This window comes from Triticum urartu, chromosome 6A (assembly GCF_056163025.1).
Source record: "Triticum urartu cultivar PI428250 chromosome 6A, HENAU_Tu73, whole genome shotgun sequence".
Taxonomy (NCBI): Eukaryota; Viridiplantae; Streptophyta; class Magnoliopsida; order Poales; family Poaceae; genus Triticum; species Triticum urartu.
In genome coordinates this window covers 291887986-291907959 of record NC_141878.1, presented here as the reverse complement: position 1 = coordinate 291907959, position 19974 = coordinate 291887986, and positions in this window count along the sequence as shown.

The following is a 19974-nucleotide window of genomic DNA, read 5'->3' as shown; positions in this document are numbered from 1 at the left end:
AAGTGATGCGACTCCTTTGGTGCCGCTTGAAATCGAGCACACATGCAAACACTAAACATGATATCTGGCCTAGATGCACAAAACTAAAGCAAAGAACCAATCATGGAGAGGTATACCTTTTGATCGAACTCTTTACCATTGTCGTCAGGACCTAGATGATGTTTGCCTGGCATTGGTGTTGTGAAGCCTTTGCAGTCTTGCATACCGAACTTCTTCAGGCAATCTTTTAGATACTTCTCTTGAGATATGAAGATGCCATTGCGTTGTTGTCGTATTTGAAGGCCAAGGAAGAACTTCAGCTCCCCCATCATGGACATCTGATATTGCTCTTGCATCATATATCCAAATTCTTCACTGTACTTCTGATTAGTGCAGCTGAAGATAATGTCATCCACATATATTTGGCACACAAACAGTTCACCATCATATGTCTTCGTGAAAAGAGTGGGATCCAGGGAACCAGGTATGAAGCCTTTGCTCTTCAGGAAGTATTTGAGTGTGTCATATCAGGCCCTAGGGGCTTGTTTGAGGCCATACAGTGCCTTGTTGAGCTTGTATACCATGTCAGGATGTTTTGGATTTTCAAATCCAGGTGGCTGTGCAACATACACTTCTTCTTCAATCTTGCCATTGAGAAAGGCACTTTTCACATCCATTTGATATAGAAGTATGTTATGATGATTTGCATAGGCCAGCAGTATGCGTATAGCTTCAAGCCTTGCCACAGGAGCAAATGTTTCATCGAAGTCAATGCCCACCACTTGAGTATATCCTTGAGCAACGAGACGAGCTTTGTTTCTGACTACTTGACCATGCTCATCTTGCTTGTTGCGGTATATCCATTTGGTGCCTATTATGTTGTGCTTCCGTGGATCAGGACGCTTAACCAGTTCCCATACATTATTCAGCTCAAACTGTTGAAGCTCTTCTTGCATAGCTTGAATCCATTTAGGTTCCATGAAGGCTTCTTCAACTTTCTTGGGTTCTGATATTGAGACGAATGCGAAGTGCCCACAGAAGTTTGCTAGCTGAGTTGCCGTTGAACGAGTGAGTGGACCAGGTGCATTGATGCTGCCAATTATTCTGTCAATCTGCACTTCATTTGCAACACGAGGATGTATAGGGCGAAGACTTTGCTCTTGCTGATATATGTTGTTGTTGGGAGGAATGTCTTCAGGCTGAGCATTGTCTTCATGTTGATCAGGTGCTGAGATGATAAGTTCTTCTTCAGGATGAGCTTCAGAAGGTATAATCTCTCCAGTTCCCATAAGCTTGATTGATTCACTCGCTGGAACTTCATCTAGCACATTTGGCAGTTGCTCTCTTTGTGAACCATTTGTCTCATCAAACCGCACATCCACTGTTTCAACCACTTTGTAATGGAAGAGATTGAAGACTCTGTAGGAGTGTGAATCCTTTCCATATCCTAGCATAAAGCCCTCATGTGCTTTAGGTGCAAATTTTGAAGTGTGATGTGGGTCCTTGATCCAGCACCTTGAGCCAAATACTCTGAAGTAACTGACATTTGGCTTCTTACCAGTTAGGAGTTCATAAGATGTCTTGTTCAGAAGCTTGTGAAGATAAACACGATTGATTGTATGGCATGCAGTGTCAATGGCTTCAGTCCAGAATTTTCTCGGAGTCTTGTATTCATCTAGCATCGTTCTGGCCATCTCAATGAGTGTTCTGTTCTTGCGTTCGACGACGCCATTCTGTTGTGGCGTGTACGGAGCTGAGAATTCATGTGTGATGCCCGAGGTATCAAGATATGTATCAAGGCCAGTGTTCTTGAATTCAGCCCCATTGTCACTTCTGATGTGCTTTATCTTGGCACCAAAATTGTTCATGGCTCGATTGGCGAAGCGTCTGAAGACATCCTGCACTTCAGTCTTGTAAAGGATTATGTGCACCCAAGTATATCTAGAGTAATCATCAACAATCACGAAGCCATAGAGGCAAGCAGTGGTAGTAAAAGTTGAGTAGTGAGTGGAACCGAAAAGATCCATGTGGAGCAGTTCGAAGGGTTGAGTAGTAGTCATGATTGTCTTCGAAGGATGCTTTGCCCTTGTCATCTTCCCTGCTTCACAGGCACCGCATAAGAGATCTTTCTTGAACTTGATGCCCTCGATGCCTATGACATGCTTTTTCTTCGCAAGGGTGTGGAGGTTCCTCATGCCAGCATGCCCAAGCCTCCGATGCCAAAGCCAGCATTCTGAAGCTTTTGCAAGAAGACATACTGCAAGTTGTGGTCCTGCTGAGAAATCTACCACGTACAAATCACCTTTCCGATACCCTTCAAACACTAGAGACTTGTCAGATTCCATTAGTACCAGGCAACGATATTTTCCAAACATTACGATCATATTCAAATCACAAAGCATTGAGACAGACATTAAGTTGAAGCCAAGGGATTCAACAAGCATGACTTTATCCATGTATTGATCCTTTGAGATTGTAGCTCTACCTAGACCCAATACCTTACTTTTACCAGTGTCAGCAAATGTGATGTAGCTCTTGTCGGATGGACGTAATGTTGAGTCCATAAGAAGGCTTCTTTTGCCAGTCATGTGATTTGTACACCCACTGTCAATAATCCATTCTGAAGACTTTGAAGTCACTGGTGTCGTACCCTACAGTGCAGTTAGGGGGATAGGCTTCACGAAGAGAATTGTGAAGCATAAACATTTGACGAACCAGTGGGTTATGAAAACTTAGATCCAGATTAGGACTAATAGGGAGAGTAGCATGCGATTCAGGAACGAAGTACATAATGATGCCATTCGGGCATTTTATCTTGTGCCCTACAAGATTTTTAAGGTCCCCAGCAATAGCATCAGAAGATTTTGTTTTTCTACTGGAGACCTTTCCCTGCAAAATAGAGTTAAGCTTTCTTAACCACCCACATCTTCAAGGGTGGCTTAGAAGCAATAAGTCTAAGTGCAGCATCTGAGAATTTTGGCTTTGAAGCCTTAGCAAACAGTCTAGCAGGTGGACAATAGTACTCATAGGAATAGGCAGAATAATTTTTGGTCATATGAAGATGACGATTCGAAGAACCGCTCTCATATTCATATGCCTGAGTATGGTTTCCCTGCAAAACATTTGCATTAGTGTGACTCAGGTGAGTCCTCTGTTTGTATGAAGCCTTTGGACCATATGAATCCTTTGGTCTGAGGTTTGTCTTCTTCAAGTGAGGTGTCATGAAGACATTCACAGGAAGATTTTCCAGACATTTTTTCGGAACCCAGATCTTCTTCATAGGCGGTCCATTCCTACAGTTAGTACCAATGTACCCCTGGCAAACACTTCACCATTCTGATTCTTAAACAGTTTATAGTTTGCATCAAAGGATTCATCAATGATAATGGGGTTAGCACAAGTGAAGCCAGATAAATTGGATGGATCTGCTGAAAGTTCCTTTGCAGCAACCCATGTGGTTTTGGGGTACTGCTCAGGTTTCCAGTAAGAGCCATCTGCATTTATTTTCCTCACAAACCCAACACCCTCTTTCCTAGGGTTTCGGTTCAGAATCTGCTTCTTGAGGACATCACATAATGTCTGATGTCCTTTAAGACTTTTGTACATCCCTATTTCAAGCAATGTCTTCAACCTAGCATTCTCATCAGCAATAGCAGTGGTATCCTCAGCAGAGGGGTTAGTTACCACATCAATAGTTGAAGATATTGCAACAGCAGTAGCAGTGGAACATTCAGCAACAGAAGTAGCATTATCACACTCAATGCATTTAAGACATGGTGGTTCAAATCCTTCCTGAGCGGAACTGATCTGTTCGGTGCGAAATGACTCATTTTCCTTTTGAAAATCTTCATGAGCAGCTCTCAATTTCTCAAGTTCTTGCTTCCTTTGAAGATAATTATAGGAAAGCTTTTCATGAGTTGTTGAGAGAGTATCAAGACGATCTTCAAGTTCCTGATACTTAACGTGAAGGTTTTTTATGTCTTCAATTAAGGATTCAGATCGAGTCGTTTTAGCACCCAACAGATCATCGCTTCTGTCTAATAGTTTTTGAGTATGTTCCATAGCTTTCTGTTGTTCAGTTGCAATTTTAGCAAGTGTTTTGTAGCTGGGTTTTGAATCACAGTTAGAGTCATCGTCACTAGATGTTTGATAGCGAGTAGTGCGTGTGTTTACCTTGGCACCGCGTGCCATGAAGCAGTAGGTAGGAGTGGAGTCGTCCTTGTCATTTGCGTCGGTGTTGGTGATGCAGTCATTGTCTTCAGTGTTGAAGATGGACTTGGCGACGTATGCTGTAGCCAGACTCGCAATGCCAGAATCAGACTCCTCCTCAGACTCCACCTCTGCCTCCTCAGATGCGGACTCCTCCTCTGAATCCATCTCCTTGCCAACAAACGCACGTGCCTTGCCAGATGAGCTCTTCTTGTGTGATGAAGACTTTGAGGAAGACTTGGAAGAAGACTTTGAGGATTTCTTCTTCTTCTTGTCGTCAGAATCATATTCCTTGCTCTTCTTCTTCCTTCTGTTCTCATTGTCCCACTATGGACACTCAGAGATGAAGTGTCCAGTTTTCTTGCACTTGTGACATGTTTTCTTCTTGTAGTCATGAGCAGAAACTTCATCATTCCTTGAGCTTGATCGTGAAGATTTTCTGAAGCCTTTCTTCTTGGTGAATTTTTGGAACTTCTTCACTAGCATTGCAAGTTCCCTTCCAATGTCTTCAGGATCATCAGAACTGCTGTTAGATTCTTCTTCTGATGAGGAAACAGCTTTTTCCTTCAAGGCACGAGTTCGCCCATAGTTTGGACCGTAGATATCTCTTTTCTCAGAAAGCTGAAACTCATGTGTGTTGAGCCTCTCAAGTATGTCAGATGGATCGAGTGTCTTGAAATCAGGACGTTCTTGAATCATCAAGGCTAGGATGTCAAACGAACTATCAAGTGATCTCAGCAGCGTCTTGACGATTTCATGTTTGGTGATCTCAGTGGCCCCGACTGCTTGAAGCTCATTTGTGATGTCAGTGAGCCGATCAAATGTGTGTTGGACATTCTCATTGTCATTTCGCTTGAAGCGGTTGAAGAGGTTGCGAAGAACACTGATTCTTTGATCTCTCTGGGTTGAGACGCCTTCATTGACCTTGGAGAGCCAGTCCCAGACCAGCTTGGATGTCTTCAAGGCACTCACACGGCCATACTGTCCTTTTGTCAGATGGCCATAGATGATATTTTTGGCGGTAGAGTCCAGTTGAGTGAACTTCTTGACATAGGCACTCACACCTTCTCCAGCCTTGGGAACGCCGTTCTCGACGACATACCATAGGTCGACGTCAATGGCTTCAAGATGCATGCGCATCTTATTCTTCCAGTAGGGATATTCAGTTCCATCGAAGACGGGGCACGTAGCGGAGACTTTGATTATCCCTGCAGTCGACATAGCTAAAACTCCAGGTGGTTAAACCGAATCACACAGAACAAGGGAGCACCTTGCTCTGATACCAATTGAAAGTGCGTTATATCGACTAGAGGGGGGTGAATAGGCGATTTTTATGAAAGTCTTCAAAACGTGAGAGTTATGAAGACAAACAGCGAAGATTATGCCTTTTACTATGCAGTGGAAGTTAGATTACACTAGGCCAGCCATGGTCATGTATTCAATAGAGTGAAATCACAATGACAAACAACTACAGTGTAATAAGGATCAGGTAGGAAGAAGTTATGAAGCCAAATAGTTCATACAGACACGTTGTGAAGACAAAAGATAAAGCAAGCATGCAATGGCTTCACAATGTGTAACAGTAAGAAAAGGAAGTGAAAATGAAACCAGTGACTCGTTGAAGACAATGATATGTTGGACCAGTTCTAGTTGCTGTGACAACTGTACGTCGGTTGGAGCGGCTAGGTATTTAAACCTTAGGACACACAGTCCCGGACACCCAGTCCTGAACACACAGTCCAGGACACCAAGTCCTCACCGTATTCTCCTTGAACTAAGGTCACTTAGTCCTCGCCCAATCACTCTGGTAAGTCTTCAAGGTAGACTCCCAAACCTTCACAAACTTCATTCACTGGCAATCCACAATGTCTCTTGGATGCTCTGAACGCGACGCCTAACCGTTTGGACGATTCACAGTCCTCAAGTGTAATAAGTCTTCAGATCACACAGACAAGAAGACTCAAGTGATGCCCAATTTGCTCTGGCTCTAGGTGGTTAGGGGTTTTCTCTTCACTAGGAATTTTTCTCTCAAAGGCTTTGTGGTGGGTTGCTCTCAAACGACAAAAGCCGTGCACTGAAATCTAAGCAGCCAACCGTTTATGGTTGTGGGGGTGGGCTATTTATAGCCACTTGGCAACCCGACCTGATTTGTCCGAAATGACCCTGGGTCACTAAGGAACTGACACGTATCTCAACGGTCAGATTTCAAACCCTCATGGCAACTTTGCTTGGGCTACAGGCAAAGCTGACTTGTCCGGCTCTGGACAAGATTCCCTCTCATTGTCTTCGTTCGAAGACATAGGTTTTTGATTTAGGCATCACTTCAGTCATTCTGACTGGTTCTCCTAGACCCCACTTAACAGTACGGTGGTTCCTATGACACAACACAAAAGAAAAAGAACTACGAAAGATCTAAGTCTTCGAGCTCCATATGCTTCATAACGTGTCTTCTTTTGTCATAGTCTTCAATGTGAATATCTTCATAAACCACCTTTGTCTTCAATGTCTTCATACATTTTTAGGGGTCATCTCTGGTAGTAAAACCGAATCAATGAGGGACTTCTACCTGTGTTTTCCTGCAATTCTCACAAACACATTAGTCCCTCAACTAGGTTTGTCGTCAATGCTCCAAAACTAACTAGGGGTGGCACTAGATGCACTTACACTCCCCTTTTTTTCTAACTCTCTTCCTTAGTTTCTTCAATTTCTTGTCTCCCGGTTTACCACGAAAAAGGACCAAGTCGAAAACAAGAATAAATCAGAACTCCTTTTTTCTAGGAAACTTCCAGAATATGGAACCAGCCAACCGAAAGTTGTGCTTCTTTTTTTTCAACCTATCGTACGAGACTGACGTGCCAAACTTGTGCGTGAGATATCCCTCCAAATATTTTGTAGGTACCTTCGCTCTCTCTTCTGCTTTTTTTACGTGATGAGCCAAAACTCCAACCGACCCAAACTGTACGGTAGGATCCAAATGATCTGCACTTCCCTTACCAAGCAAACGTGATTACTCGCTCTTTTATTTCTTGCCAAATTCAAAAACGTGACAAATATCTCAAAGGATAGCCACGAATCTAGCTTTCCAAATCAGCAACATCTTAGTGCTGATTTAAAGGGAGACTAGTACGGATCTGTACTCCTTTTTTTTGGACGCTCAAACTTTCCTTATTGATTTCTCAAAGATCCAAACGAAATATTGGACCTTCCTTTTTTTTACGCGGCTGATCAAAGTTGCATTTCGAGAAGGATTCCGTCTGATCTCTTTTCTTTTGTAGTCAAAATGCCCGAGCAAACTTCCCAAAAAAATCAGCTAGCTACCAAACACCAACGCACTTGCCTTTTTTTTTGCTCTTTCTTTTATGCGCCAATCCGAACCTTCCAAACATTGAAAGTTGCTTTCCTTGCACGTGTTCCTTTCGTAATAATTTTTTTCAAATAAACACCACGTACGGGATAAGGCAACCTCAAATGATGCACTTATTTTTTTCACTCTTTCCCCAAAAAACAAATTCCAATCTGGATGTAACTCCCTTTTTCTTGTTTCCTTCTTTTAAACTGAGCGAAAAAAGATCCCAGCCTATTATTTCGGGATATCCATGAGAGCTAAAATGTGCCTTCTCTTTCCTTTTAAATCTCTTTCTTCCCTTAAATGGTTAGGAGACTTTCCAAGTAGCACTCAACTCACGTGAGTAACTTCCTTCTAATATTTTTTTTCCTTCCAAATCTGCTCAAGATTACCACGTGAAGCCTTTCCATGGAAACAGAACCTTTTTTACTCCCACGTCGGTTGCTCCATATGTTCTTTGATTTTTTTTCAAAGAAAACCTGCCGAACCAAATCTGCCACTAGTTACCTTTTGTTTAGCCGATTAGAACTTGCCTTTTAGAATCTTTTGTTTGGCCAAACGAAGCTTCCAAAGAAAAATAAAGATCTAATGAAACCAACCGATGGATACTTGCGTACTAGAAATGGTGTTCCGTGAAACCCTTTGGCAGCAAGGAAAAATTCCATAATCAAAACCAATCTACACTCTTTTTTTCGATCTCTCCAAGATGAACAGTACACCTCTCTTGTATGTTGATCGCTTCCTTCGAGACAAACTTCCTGATTTTTTTGTCCTTGCTCAAGCGACAAGATGAACTAGCAGGCGATGGCAACGTACGAAAAAGTGGATGGATGGTGGTAATGGACACTCTATGGCAGCGGAAAATGACAATGAAAATTAATGATGGTGTATGAAGATGTGGTGTGAACAACATTTGACTAGAACTCGAAACTCTAAAGATTTAGACACCAAAACCAGCAACTCGAGACATGATGAACTGAAAATTCAACAATGCAAAAACTAAGTGATAATAGCGGAAGGCTCAGACTATCTGGGACACGGATGAACTAATCTACAATTTCTTTTGGTGGCTTTTTCTTGGACTCCAGGTATAAAAAACAGATGCAATCTAGACTACGAAAAACGGGAAAATCTCACCGAGCAACCTGAAAACTGATACCACTTGGTAAAGGCAAAGGTATCCCGTCTTTCTTTGAGATGGTGGCTATCGTTTGGAGGAAGTCGACTTTGACAGTCCGACTACGAACGTGCGAGGACATCGCGCCTTAGCAATCGCTACACCAACTCCGAGAGGTTATTAACCACGCCGGAGCACGATCAACCTGACCACGAAGGTCTGTTTCCTGCAGGCAAAGGAAGAACAAGCAAGAAACTAAGATTGCAATCTGGATATTGCGAATATAAGAGGAAAGCTTTATTCATCAAGGTGGGGGTTCTACGCCTTTGTCTAGTCGTTGAACACAAACGAAATACACGAAGTTGCAGCTATGGTGAACTTTAATCTAAACAAAACCCAAGTCTAAACGATGCCTTAAGGGATATATTTATAGGGAAAAGAGAGGGGATTTTGTCCACCCTTGGCCAGGTAGGACTAAAACACCTCCTAAGTCGTTTCCCCTACAATATGGACTCTAAAAATATATTACATGGGCCTGGCCCAAAATAAGGTGGCGCAACACCAATAATAAGCTATGGACAAAATTTATGAAAGGCCATCTTGTATATTTCGTCCATCTTCTTGTATGTCATTATGGTGGCTTCAATGTCCGGAAATCTCCACTTGAACCTCCGTTCTTGTTATCTTCGCACGCACCTTCATCCCCGTGCTTGACCATGCTGCTATGTTCAATCTTCTTGTCCGTGCTAGGCCCTTCAATAGCAAGAAACACAAATGTGTCTAAGTTAGGCAGCATCATATTCTCATGAACACTAGAAACATTACCGAGAAACGGAAGTCCCTGGTAATTTAATTGGCGTATCTGAGCTCTAGCAACTGTTCCAAGAGGTAAAACATCCGGGGACATCACAGTCGGGGCTCAGGGCGCGATGTTGTCTTTCCCATGCGGTCGGTTTGCCGCCGTCGCCCCCCGAGATGACCCGGCTCTAGCCGCGCCGCCACCTCCTCCACCCGGCGCCACTACATCGACGAGTCGCAGTAGCGTGCCCCTCGCCGCCTCCCGCCTAGTAGCTCAAGAAATACGGAAGGCAAACTTACCCGCACGGCGCCCTGCGCCGATGTCGGCGGCCGCCTCCTCCATGCTGTGGGTCACTGGATCCTCTAAGCCGGCCCACACTACCTATGTTGGCGCTCGGTCATATGAATGCCAGATGGCATTCAGGAGCACCTCCCGCGTCGCATCAGGACGAACAAGAAGATAGGCAGCGGCAAAGTATGGGCACTAGGGACTCACCACGGGTGCTGGGTTCGCCTTGCTGTACGGAGGGTTGCCGAACTCCCAATCCCCCCGCAGCCCGGCTTTGGAGATGTCGTTGACCCGGCGGGTCACCTGGTCCGCCGCCACGCGCAAGTTTGACATGCGGTTGGGGTCCTGGAGTCCGGTCATCTGGCCGATGATGTTGGTGCGCTGCTGCTGTGGCAGCACCCGGCGCCTATTGAAGGCGATGATGAGGTCGGTGCTAGTGAGCCCCTCCCGCTCCCTCATCTCCGACACTCGCTGGCACAGGTTGAGCACCTCGTACGACGGATGTCGGGGATAGTAAGTCCAGTTCCGATTCCCCCGCGGCAACGCGGCGACAAAGGGCGGCAGATTGATGTGGTCCGCACCGAGGTTGCGGACATAGAATAAAGAGTTCTGGCACTTCTTCGCAGAGTCCTCCAGCAGCATCTTGGGGTAGTCAGCGCCCGTCCGCTTGTAGATGACAGCGGCGCCGCAGTTAGACATCTCCCCGGCCTTCGGCCCCTGCTGATTCAAGAAGAATAAGCGCACCCAGAGATCAGATGAAGGCTCGACCCCCAGGTACCCCTCGCAGAGGGTGAAGAAGCCGGAAAGCTGCACGATGGCGCCCGCGCCAAGATGATGGGCTGGGGCCCGAAGAACTCCAGGAAGCCATGGAAGAAGTTGCTTGCGGGAAGACCGAACCTGTGCTTGATGTGTGGGTAGAACACCACACGCTTCATGCCTTCAGGCCGCGGCTTCCGCTCGCCCCGCGGTAGCCGCACGGCAACCTCCGTCTCCCCGGGCAATCGCCTGGTGGTGCGGAGATACGTGATGTCATCCATGGTTACGGTCAAGCCCATCCATGAGCCCGAAGAAAGTGGGCGGCGGTCGCAAAGAGCAGAGAGTGGATGAAGAGGCAGGGGAGCGCGAGCGAGAATGGTTTCCGCCGCTCCCCTTCCCCCAATTTATAAGCCACGGTTCGAAACATGGGGAAGTGGGATCGTTTGCACTTGCCGTTCCCACTTCCCTGCAATAAGTGCGCACGTACGCATGCAATAACTGCCTCAAGAATAGCAACTGCCTTGCGCATACCGCAATAAATCCGCGCATGTGGGCCGAGGCGCGCGGCGGCAGGCCCCAGTGTGCCGCCCCATCCTGTCGCGCACGTGGCCTATCAGGCCCCTCCGGCTTCGAGGCACCACGTGGCGCCCACGCAAAGCCCAAAAGATTGCCTCAAGATTCAAAGGGATCTTCCGTTTCCGCCCCTGCCGAGATGCCGCAATCCGGCTTCCGGAAGCCGGCACACAGTGGGTGTTGCTGGACCCGGCGGTCACAAAATTCGCCTCCTCAGGTGGAAAACTGCGAAGGCCCTCCCACTCGAACACGGCGGACCTTCACAGCTTTAGGGACTACTATCGGGGGGATGAACCCCATGCAGGCAACGGAACCCGGATCCTTTTCGAAACAACGGGGCCAGCGACGCCCCTCCAGCCGGCTCACGCTTGGCCGGGTTGCTCAACCCGGCCAAGCCCCTCAAACCGGCCCCTATAGCTGGCACAAGATGGCCGAACCCGGCACGCCAAGACTTCCCCAACAAGCCAGCTCCCCCTTTGGCATGTTCCTCAACCCGGCCATAGGTCAGCTCTCATCCCATCCTGGCCGTATGATGGGATGAGTCTTCACTCAAGGACGAGCAAGGCAATAGTGCCCCCCCATGCCTCTGGTCAGCCGGGGTGTGGCAACAGTGCCGCACCTACCCGCTGACTAGTGTCGGTGTGGCTACAGTGCACCTGCCCTCACTGCTGACGACAGAAAGTGGTGACCTGACAGAGCGCTACTGTAGCATGCTCAACCCGGACAGTCCCTGACGGTCGACAAGACAGTGAACAATGCCCCTAGGCACACGGGGCCCGCGCCCGGAGAACCCGGCGAACCCTGACACCCGACGGGTCCCAGCGCTGGCTTCCTAGACGATGACCACCCGGCCCCACGGCCTTGTGACATTACCATTGTACCCCTGGGGGTTGTCCTAAGACTTGTCCTTCCTTTCTTCTTCCTCCACACATCTCTAGGAGCAACTCTTTACTGTTACATATAAACCACACTCGGGAGGACTTGGGGTGTTATCTCTCCGGAGAGCCCCGAACCTAGGTATGTCTTGTGTCCCGCGCTCGCTCATGCCGACCTCGCTTCTGGATCCCACTAGTGCCCTCGAGTGTAGGATCGAAAGTATGTCTAGAGGGAGGTGATTAGACTACTTAACCAAATAAAAATCTAGCCTTTTCCCAATTTTAAGTCTTGGCAGATTTTAGAAACTTAGCACAAACAAGTAATCAACCTACACCTGCAATTCTAAGAGTATAGCAGCGGAATGTAAAGCAATTGCATATTAGGGTAAAGGGAGGAATTTGGAGGGAGCAAACGCAATGTAGACACGGAGATTTTTGGTGTGGTTCCGATAGGTGGTGCTATCATACATCCACGTTGATGGAGACTTCAACCCATGAAGGGTAACGGTTGCGCGAGTCCACGGAGGCCTTGTCTATCCCACCATGGCCATCGCCCACGAAGAACTTCCCTCAGTAGGGTAGATCTTCACAAAGTAGGCGATCTCTTTGCCCGTAGAAACTCCTTGGTTCAACTCCACAATCTTGACGGAGGCTCCCAAGTGACACCTAACCAATCTAGGAGACACCACTCTCCAAAGGTAATAGATGGTGTGTTGATAATGAACTCCTTGATCTTTTGCTTCAAATGACAGTCTCCTCAACACTCAACTCTCTCTCATAGGATTGGATTTGGTAGAAAGATGATTTGAGTGGAAAGCAACTTGAGGAAGGCTAGAGATCAAGATTTATGTGGTTGGAATGGAATATCTTGACCTCAACACAAGTGTAGGTGGTTCTCTCTCAGAAAATGTATGTTGGAAGTGTAGGCATGTTCTGATGGCTCTCTCCACGAATGAAGAGTGGGTGGAGGGGTATAAATAGCCTCCACACAAAATCTAACCGTTACACACAAATCACCAAACTTGGTGGGACCGAATCATACAACTCGGTCAGACCGATTTAGTTCATAATGTGACCATTAGGGTTTTTGGTGGGACCGACATGTCAACTCGGTGGGACCGATTCCATTAGGGTTAGGTCATAACGTAATCTCGGTGAGACCGATTACACAAACTCGGTGGGACCGATTTTGGTAATAGGCAAACAGAGAGTTGGTCAGGCAAACTCGGTGGGACCGATTAGCTCATCTCGGTTAGACCGAAACGTTACGAAGGGGAAACAGAGAGTTTGCGTTGCAATCTCAGTGGGAATGATCGCTCATTTTGGTTGGACCGAAATGTTATGAAGGGAAACAGAGAGTTTGCAATCCCATCTCAGTGAGACCAAGATCCCTATCGGTGAGACTGAATTGATTAGGGTTTCTGGCAGTGGCTATGTCAAATGAACTCGGTGGCGCCGGATAGAAGGTTTCGGTGGGGCCGAGTTTGACTTTTGGTTTGGGATATATGTGGATATGAGAATGTAGTTGAGGGTTTTTGGAGCATATCACTAAGCATTTTGAGCAAGTAACTCATTAAGCAACACCTCATCCCCTTTTAATAGTATTGGCTTTTCCTATGGACTCAATGTGATCTTGGATCACTAAAATGAAAAAGGTAGAGTCTTGTGCTTTGAGCTTGAGCCAATCTTTTTTCCTTAGCATTTTGAGGGGTCCACTTTCTAATCCATGTCATGCCAATCAATCCTGAAATATTTATCTTCAAATAGCATTAGCTCAATGAACTACATGTTGTTAAGAATTACCAAAACCACCTAGGGAGAGTTGCACTTTCAATCTCCCCCTTTTTGGTAATTGATGACAACATATAGATCAAAACTTTGACAAATGATAATAAGATTGAGAAACATCGTCGCTTTGAGAAGTATGTGATAAGCAAGAGCTCCCCCTAAATTTGTGCATTATTTAAAATTTGCTTTTGAATGCAAATGCACAATCGATTAGGTTCATGGGTCACTCTTCCATGTCACATACATCTTGGTGGAGTGCTCAAAATGATAGAAATTAAAAACATGCACTCATCACAAAGCAAGTGAATGATCATATATGAGATAAAACAATAGCATCATTCAACCAAACATTAAGGTAGCATATGATCAACCACATGATCACATAAGTATCTCACAAGGACATAAAAGTATCTCACACAAGCACACAAAGTTCAACCAAAAGCAAGACAGATAAAAAGCAAGACACTGTCTCTCCAAGCCTATGATCTATACATATTTCTCCCCTTAGGCAACAAGTTACCAAAAAGTTCGAAAATGCATAGTGATATACGTCTCTCAGGCTTGATCTTCGGGAGGTGGTGTAGAGAGAACTCCAAGGACGAAGGCTTCCGATGACGTAGTTGGAGCTGATGGAGTGGGTGCTGGAGGTGGCACTGGAGCTGTAGTTGCTGGTGCTAACACTGAATCTCTGGCATCTGAGATTGGCACTGCACCAGACCTTGGACCTCGTGGAACACGCTTAAAGGCATCAGTTGCCTTTCCTTTCCTCTCCACTTCTTCCTCCGGAAGCTGCTCAACTGCAGTCTGAATCTCAGTCACCTTCAGATCAAGATCATAGAATTTCGTCTCCACAATCCTTTCTAGGCTCTCCTGATTCTGAGTCAGGGTGGCCAAGCCCTTCTCAATCCTTAGTGTAGCTTGAATCAGATAGCCTAACCGATCTTGCTTGCTCTTCAGGAAGATTCGAGATGCTTCTTCAACACTTGGCATCTAGGCAGCTCTCTCGGCCTTTTCCTTGGCTCTCTTCTCCTGGACGTGAGCTGATGATGGTTCCTCCTCATTCATCACAATAGTGTTGTCTTCAAATTCAGTATATAGAGGTAGATGCTCCTTGTCTAGCAAATAAGTCCATGTGCCCATCTTAGAATTGATGAGCTCCTGAATATGTGGAGCATACCCACAACTCCTCTTTTGATCAGCAGCAGTCCTCTTGATCGTTTCGACAATCAAACTCATAACTTTGAACTTCTAGGGAACATAAAAAAATTGCAGCATGTTGATGGAGCGTCCTCTCATCATCTTATGATCTCCTGACTTGGGTAGCAATGTGTGCCTTAAGATCCAGTTGATCGTAGGCAGACCAAACAACAAGAAAAGCACAGATCCAAGCTTGTGAGTTTCCAAAGCCTTATCAGGGATCTCCTTGTACATGTTTGCCATTGAGTTGTGGTCTTTCTTCTTGGTGGCATACACATCCAAGTTATCTTCATGTTCTTTGGGGGCATTTAGCTTGGCCCATTCTTCAACTGTGGACTAGTACCTGGTACCCTCAAACACCCAAACTATCCTTCCATCTGGATAGAAGTGGGCAGTGGAGTAAAACTGCATGATCAACTCATCATTCCACTTGGTGAGCTTTTGTCCAGCGAATTCATCAACTCCACACACCTTAAAGCTGTCATACACGCCAGGGAAGTGATCTTCATTTTCCCGGATGAATTCCCAGTCCACCCATTTCATGTCACACAGGATGCGCTTCTTGTCAAGTAAAATTCTGTCATAGAAATCTTGTTGTTCCTTTGTATGGAACATGTAGTCAACTGCAGTCCTCCTCCTAACAGCATAGGGATCAGACTGTCTCCATAATCTCAATCCTGCATCTTTCCTGATGTGCATGTCCTCAACGAATGGATGAGCATCATGGTGGTCAGGAATTTTGGGCTTCAACTTCCTCAAAACAAGAGAATCATCTTCCTCTTCTTCAGCTTCAAGCATTGGGGCCTTGTTCTTCTCCTCTGGAGGTATACTCCCGGTGTTCCTCTTGGGCTTTGGGGGTTTCTGAGCAGCAGATTTGGGCTTAGATGGAGCAGCCCCTGACTTGATTGCATCTCCCATAAGCTTCTGAGCCTTAGTAACTGGTGCAGGATCCTCTTCCTCCTCCTCTTCTTCTGGATCTCTCATAATGGAGGATCTTCCAAGCACTCTGGCAGTGGTCTTCTTGACCCTTTCCTTCCTTTTTATTTCCTTCTCCAACAACCTCTTTAGTTGGCTTGGAGGTTTCAGCAGTTGAGGCTCTCACCTTTAAGGTTGGCACTGTCGGTGTCAAAACCGGCAGATCTCGGGTAGGGGGTCTCGGGTAGAGTGTCAAAACCGGCAGTTCTCGGGTAGGGTGTCAAAACCTCTGGCGGAACCGCTCTTCGACAGTGTATTCGGGATACCAACGGTAGCCCGTCTCGATCATTACCCGGACTAGCATAGCAGTATGACCGGGCACGTCGAGGCACCTGGTCAGGCGAACCACTTGGTTTTGAGCATGGTTGGCCATCTGAAAGCACAACCACAATGCAGAGACATCAGAATTTCTAGGGAAAATTAGACAGCATAACAACTGTAAATGCTCAGAAAAAAAGATTTGAGACATCCACAATAGTTCGCAATACCACTCAGCAACATCATATCAAGGTTCTGATCCAATTAGCAACATACTAGGAATAGTAGGAACTGAACTGGAACTTGTAGCATCAATCCTATAAGGTACTACGGATTAGTAACACGTGAACCTGATAGAAGAAGAGAGCCTAGTCCTTAACCCACGTTGAATGAGAAGAGAATGACTCAGATCAGAGGCATAGGGTAAAGGAGTAAAAGAGCCTTACGTTCCCTCCCACAATCAATTCCCCTACATATAACTAAAGCATTTCTAGACTCGACATCGACCAGTTTGGCTCAACGAACCTACAGGCAGTCCTGCTCTGATGCCAACGCTGTCAGGACCCCGATTCCAAGTCACATCGATCTAGCCGGTAACACCTCATATCACTTTGCGGCCTCACGCACGGTATCCCACGGGTGTCGCCTTACCATGGCCCGGGACCATTTGCGCCTTTTGGCTCACGTATATGATAGTGTCGCTAGCATCCATATGACAGAGAACCTGGGCCGACATGGCTAGTCGTGAACCCAAAGCGGCACAGACCTATGGAGACAGGCATACATGAATCACATCGAACATGTCGGTCATCAACGAGTGATTCCGGGCTGTAGCACTGGGCTAACAGGACTCCGGGGAACCCCGGGCTGTAGCAGGCTAGGCAGGACTCCGGAAATCACCGTGTGACATTTCCCCGAAGGGACAGACATAGGGACGAGGTGAAACACATGCCGGCCAGTCAAGTGTCCTGAGCAGTAGTGCTGGGCTAGCAGGACTCCGGTGAACCGGGCTGTAGCGGACTACTATGGCTCGAGGAACACTAGACTACATTTCCCCATAAGAAAGGCTGCCAAGGATAAAGAACTAGATTGTCGGATCCCACTCATACCAAGCATTTCAATCATACACACAATATGCCCGATATGAGTACATACAACATGGCATCACAACAAAACTCTACAACTCAAGTACTTTATTTAAAGGCTCCAGAGAGCCATTCATAACATGTTCATACAGATAGGGGTCACATGACCCGACACTCAAGTCATACCAACATACAAGCACATGCGGAAGCAACTAGTCTGAGTACAGACTCTAGAAAGAAAGAAGGCTTCTCGAAGCCTGTCTATCTACATGGGGCCCTCCATGGCCAGGACCACCACCTGGGTGGCTAGTCACTCGTCGACGTCAAGGTCTACATAAAACCCATCGGAGGGGGCAGTGTTGTCGTCTGAAAACAATAAATAAGCAAACATGAGTACGAAGGTACTCAGCAAGTCTTACATTAGAACCTACTATACATGCTTATTCTCAAGGAGGCGGTGGGGATGATGCAGCAAGCCAGCTTTGACTCTTGGCTAAGCTATCCTACGGAACTCCACCGGTAAAATAGTTTTCGCACACGAGTCCACTACTCACGAACACAATACTCCACCGGGGATCCTCCCTCGTCATCCTATGAGAGGGCCATCCTCGGTACTCACACTTATCTTGAGTCTTTTAGTAGTATCCATTAACTTGTCTATGAACTGTATAGGCAACCAACTAGTTCTTTACTGCGGACGCGGCTATTCGAATAGTTTTATACCCTGCAGGGGTGTACTTCATCACACACGCTTTCACCACTTACCACCGTTTACACGACATGTACTCGGCAACCTTCAAGCGGAAGCCCAGCGAGGGTGTCGGCCACGACCTACCTAAACACTAAAGTCTCTAGTCCAGGTTTATCGCCTATCCAGGTTCCATCCGCAGGGAGTCAAACGGGCACCCGGCATACACCAGAAACTATTTGCAACTCCTAGACAGAGTACTAGGGTGATTAAGAAGCCGAGAGGGTCAATTAAGGATCCCAATGCATGGTAGTAGCTGAATCTTAAAATCACACATACAGATCTCAGTTCTTAGGGACGGCCTCAATGAAACAACCCACCATGTACTCCTACATGGCCTCTCATCGATACCTTTACCAAACATGTTCAACACATCCCTCACATTACCGACATAAGCATTTCACTCTAGCCCATCACCCAGATGAACCAGACCTGACACAACTCTAAGCATAGCAGGCATAGTAAGATAGGAATCACATACATGGCTCAATCAACTCCTACACATGCTAGTGGGTTTCATCTAGTTACTGTGGCAATGACAGGTCATGCAGAGGATAAGGGTTCAACTACCGTAGCACACAGTAGTTTGAATCGCGTTGTCTTAATGCAGTAAATAAGAGCAGAAGCGAGAACATGGGTTTGTATCAGAATGATCAATGGTTGCTTGCCTGATGGAGTGGTAGCGGGATACTGCCCTTCAGTTGGATACTCGTGAATATCCTCGGAGGCAGAACCTACCACGGGGAACACATCGGAACACAATCAACACATGACGATATGCAACAATATGATGCATACTATGACATGGCAATATGAATGTGTTTTGGCCTAATGCAAGCTAGAATAGAAAGGGATGAACTCATTTGAATCAAAGATTCAAATATTAGCTCATTAAGCATGGCCTTAATAGTGCATTTCCTTATTCTGCTTAAACAGCAAGGTAAACTTGTTTTGTCATGCATGAAACCATTACAGATGGATAGATTGAATTTTTCTGATAATTTTTCATATATAAATTATTTCATTTGGAGTTACGGTTGAATTTCTATGATTTTTAGAAGTTTTAAACATTTTCTGGAATTTCCTGAATAAAAATAAATCCAGAAAATGCAATACTGCGTCAGCATTGCATCATGCTGACCTCAGCAGGTCAAAGGCGCCAGCCCAGGTCAAACCTGACTGGTGGGCCCCTTCTGTCAGCCTCTCAGCTAATTAGCAAAATTAGATTAACACTAATTAGTTGTCAGTGGGGCCTGGGCCCATATGTCAGTGACTCATTTAATTAAAATTAATTAAGACTAATCCTAATTTAGTTAGCCGACCGGCCCCACCTGTCATAGACTCAGGGGGGTCTTCCTGGGCCCACCCAGGGGTCAAACTGGGTCAACTCGCCGGCGGCTCGACGCCGGCGAGGCCCGAGACGGCGGAGGGCTCGTGCGCATCTAGTGGGGCAAGTGGGAGGAGCTGGGGTGGAGCGAGCTCACTGGAATCGAGCTCGTGGCGGCGGCCGGAGTTCGAGCGAGGTCGGTTTCGACGCTACGGTGCACGAGAGGGAGAACTGGGGGTGGCTACGGGTTCTTGGTGCTGCACTGAGCACGGTGAGGCGCTCCGTTGTGGGCTTGCACGGCTGTGGCCACGGCTATGCCATGGCCGGCGGCGAGAAGCTCTCGGCCGCGGTGGAAAATGGAGCTAGGGGACGAGCGCGAGCATGAGAGAAGAGGGGAAAGGAAGAGGAGCTCACAGCGGAGTCGGAGAGGGGGTCAGCGGGCTCGGAGAGGTCCTGGCGGCGGCGAATTCGACCGGAGATGGCTCGGGTGCCCGAGGTTGAAGACGAGGGCGAAGGCGGCGATGCAGGGCCTCCGTCGATGTGTGGCTCGGTGGGGAGGACGAGGGAGTCGAGGCGGAGCTAATGGGCTCATCGGAGGGGCGAGGGAGTGTCTGTGGTGGCAAGTACGGCGATCGGCGGCGAGGTACGCGCTCG